The sequence below is a fragment of the Arachis hypogaea genome, chromosome 19, assembly GCF_003086295.3.
Source record: "Arachis hypogaea cultivar Tifrunner chromosome 19, arahy.Tifrunner.gnm2.J5K5, whole genome shotgun sequence".
NCBI lineage: Eukaryota > Viridiplantae > Streptophyta > Magnoliopsida > Fabales > Fabaceae > Arachis > Arachis hypogaea.
This window is the reverse complement of record NC_092054.1, coordinates 79993945-79997728: the sequence shown is the minus strand read 5'-3', so window position 1 is coordinate 79997728 and position 3784 is coordinate 79993945. Positions and strand designations below refer to the sequence as shown.

The 3784-nt window shown below is 42.4% G+C and overlaps 1 non-coding gene across 1 annotated transcript; it reads left to right on the top strand.

Annotated features, from left to right (window-relative positions):
- Positions 1–3344: 3344 nt before the first annotated feature.
- Positions 3345–3448, top strand: LOC112781928 (small nucleolar RNA R71). The gene has a single exon (XR_003192674.1). It is a non-coding gene; the product is annotated as a small nucleolar RNA R71 (small nucleolar RNA).
- The last annotated feature ends 336 nt before the right edge of the window (positions 3449–3784 follow it).

Genomic DNA, 3784 nt, shown 5'->3' with positions numbered 1-3784 from the left:
TGCCCAAGGAGCATCATCTAGCTTAATCGACCAGTCCTTCCTTGAAGTTCCCACAGTCTTTTCCAGGATTCTTTTGAGTTCTCTGTTAGATATTTCGGCTTGCCCACTTGTCTGTGGATGGTATGGTGTGGCCACCCTGTGTTTGACTCCATATTTTAGAAGCAATGCCTCTAATGGTTTGTTGCAGAAGTGGCTTCCTCCATCACTGATGATTGCTCTTGGCACCCCAAAACGGCAAAAAATGTGTTTTCTGAGGAAGTTCATGACTACCTTATTATCATTGGTTGGAGTTGCTATTGCTTCAACCCATTTGGAGACATAGTCTACTGCCACAAGAATGTAATTGTTTGAGTATGAGGAGGGAAATGGTCCCATGAAATCTATCCCCCATACATCAAACAATTCAAGTTCCAGAATGAATTGTTGTGGCATTTCATTTCTTCTTGGCAAGTTCCCAGCTTTCTGGCATTCATGGCAGTGCTTCACTAATTCTTTTGCATCTTTGAAGATAGTGGGCCAATAAAAACCACACTGCAACACCTTAGCTGCTGTTCTTTCTCCTGCAAAGTGCCCTCCATAAGTGGAGCCATGGCAGTCCCATAAAACTTCCCTTCCTTCTTCCTCGGATATGCATCTTCTGAGTATGCCATCGGAACATTTTTTGAACAAATATGGTTCGTCCCAGATGAAGTATTTGGCATCATTTACCAATTTCTTCCTTTGATGTTTGTTAAATTCCAAAGGTAAACTCCCAGTGGCCTTGAAATTTGCTATGTCTGCAAACCAGGGTGCTTTGTGAATTACCATGAGTTGTTCATCAGGAAAGCACTCATTTACATGTGTGCTTTGTGTGCTTCCTTCTTCACATGGTATCCTTGATAAATGATCTGCCACCTTGTTTTCTACACCCTTCTTGTCTTTGATTTCAATGTCAAATTCTATTTGGTTGTAGCCCGAATATCCATCCAAGAAGCAATAGTAAGCATGTCCGGCAAGCCTTTCAAGCATCTGATCCATGAATGGGAGTGGGAAATGATCTTTTCTGGTAGCTTCATTGAGTTTCCTGTAGTCTATGCACATCCTCCATCCAGTAACGGTTCTTGTGGGTATGAGTTCGTTCCTCTCATTTGGAACCACAGTTATGCCACCTTTCTTGGGCACTACATGGATGGGACTAACCCATGGGCTATCAGAAATGGGGTAGATTACCCCTGCCTGCCATAACTTCCTCACTTCCTTTTGTACCACTTCTTTCATGACGGGATTCAATCTTCTTTGAGCTTGAATGGAGGGTCTAGCATCTTCTTCTAACAAGATTTTATGCATGCATATGGATGAACTTATCCCCTTCAAATCAGCTAGGGTCCATCCAATGGCATCTTGATGAGTTTGCAGCACCTTGATCAATTCTTCTTCCTGTTCTTGGCTCAAGGCCGAGCTAATGATAACAGGGTGACTCTCATCACTACCCAAGTATGCATACTTGAGATTAGGGGGCAATGCTTTGAGCTCAGGTTTTGGTGCTTCCTTTTCTTCTTTCACTTTCTCTGGCCTGCTTAGCATAGTTGTGTCATCGTCCTTGATATCACTAACTTCAATATCCTTGGTGAACTCCTCCTCTGCCACTTCCTTTATTGTTTCCTCAAAAGTTTCTTGTACTGCAATGTCCACTACATCAACCCTCATGCATTCCCTTAGTGATTCTGATGGATAGCTCATTGCCTTGAATACATTAAACACCAATTTCTCATCATGGAGTCTAAGAGTGAGTTCACCCTTTTGCACATCTATGATGGCTCCAGCAGTAGCTAGGAAGGGTCTTCCCAGAATTATTGAAGCTTTGGCTTCTTCCTCCATATCTAACACCACAAAATCAGCAGGAAATATAAATTCTCCCACTTTCACCAACAAATCCTCAACTATCCCATGAGGGAATTTAAAAGTTCGATCTGCCAATTGGAGGGCCATTCTTGTTGGTTTGGCTTCTTCAATCTTCATTCTTCTCATCATTGTTAGCGACATCAAATTGATGCTGGCCCCTAAATCACACAAGGCCTTCTCCACCATGACTTCTCCTATAATACAGGGGATTTGGAAACTGCCTGGGTCCTTCAATTTCTGAGGCAATTTGTGCTGAATGATAGCACTGCATTCTTCAGTTAACAACACAGTTTCCTCATTTCTCCAGCTTCTCTTCTTGGTCATTAATTCTTTTAAGAATTTTGCATAGAGTGGCATTTGCTCTATTGCCTCAGCAAAGGGAATGTTGATTTGAAGCTTCTTGAAAATCTCCAAGAACCTGGAGAATTGGCCATCCTTTTCACTTTTCATCAAACGTTGAGGATAAGGTGCTTTAGGTGTGTAAGGCTTCAAGACCTCTTTTTCTTTTTCTTTTGTTGCAAACGGTGTAACAGATTGTCCTTGTTCTTTGTCTTTCACATTTTCCTTTGCTTCATCCTCTGTGGTTTCCCTTGAAATCTCCTTTAGATTCTTTCCACTTCTGAGGGTTATGGCCTTACATTCCTCCCTTGCAATAGCCTTGGCAGCATGAGAACTGCTTGTCCCAGGGGCTTGCTTAGTTAAATACAAAATTTGATTTTCTAGCTTCTGGATGGCAGCTCCTTGGTTTTGCAAGTTAGAATTTACTTCTTCCTTAAAAGCCTTCAATTCAATTATGTCTTGGCTCATGGTTGCAAGCATTCCTTCCATCCGGTTTAATTGATCTTGAAATTGTTGGTTCGGATTAGGTTTGGGTATGTTGATTATTTTAGCCATGATATGATGATTGGGGGTAAGTGTTTTGTGTGGCTTGGTATGATCTTTGGTTGGAGTTTTGGTATGTGGAATTGTTTTGTTTGTTGTGGTTGTAAGGTTTGTGGTTTTGTGGTTGGGTTTGTTGGTTTCCCCACCCAAAGTTTGGGTGGTTTCTCCAGCCTGGGTTGTAAGTGTTGGAGTGTGGATCATATGATTGCCTTTGTTGGTTTCCCACATAGTTAACCTCATCCCAATCACCTCCTTCAATGCCTACTTCCTCTTGATCTTGTGTGTGTATTGCAGCCACTTGCTTTGTTTCTAATTGCCTGGTAAGCTCTGCTAGTTGCTTGGCAAACACCTTGTTTTGGGCTAGAATTGTATCAACATGGTTCAGCTCCATGACTCCCTTAGTGTTGTGCCTTTCTGATGCATAATAGTATTCATTCTCAGCCACTGTCTCGATCACTTCAATGGCTTCTTCCACGGTCTTTTTCTTGTTCAATGAACCTCCTGATGAATGGTCTACAGCCTTCCTTGATTCATAAGAGAGCCCATCATAGAAGATGTGCAATTGCACCCAATCATGGAACATGTTTGGTGGGCATTTCCTTGTCAAGTCCTTGAATCTCTCCCATGCCTCGTAGAGAGTTTCACCATCTTGTTGTCTAAAAGTCTGGACCTCAGATCGAAGCCTATTGACCTTTTGTGGAGGGTAGAAACGTGCCAGAAACTTGCCTTCCACCTCATCCCATGTGGTTAGACTCCCCCTTGGGAATGATTCCAGCCACTTAGCTGCCTTGTCCCTAAGTGAAAATGGGAACAAGAGCAGTTTATAGGCATCTTCCTGGACTCCATTGGACTTCACAGTGTCACAAATTCTCAGGAATTTTGTGAGATGTTGGTTTGGGTCTTCATTAGCATTTCCTCCAAAGGAACAATGATTTTCCACCAATGATATTAGCTGTGGCTTGAGCTCAAAATTGTTGGCCTGAATGGGTGGTTTCTGGATGCTACTACCACAATTCCCAGA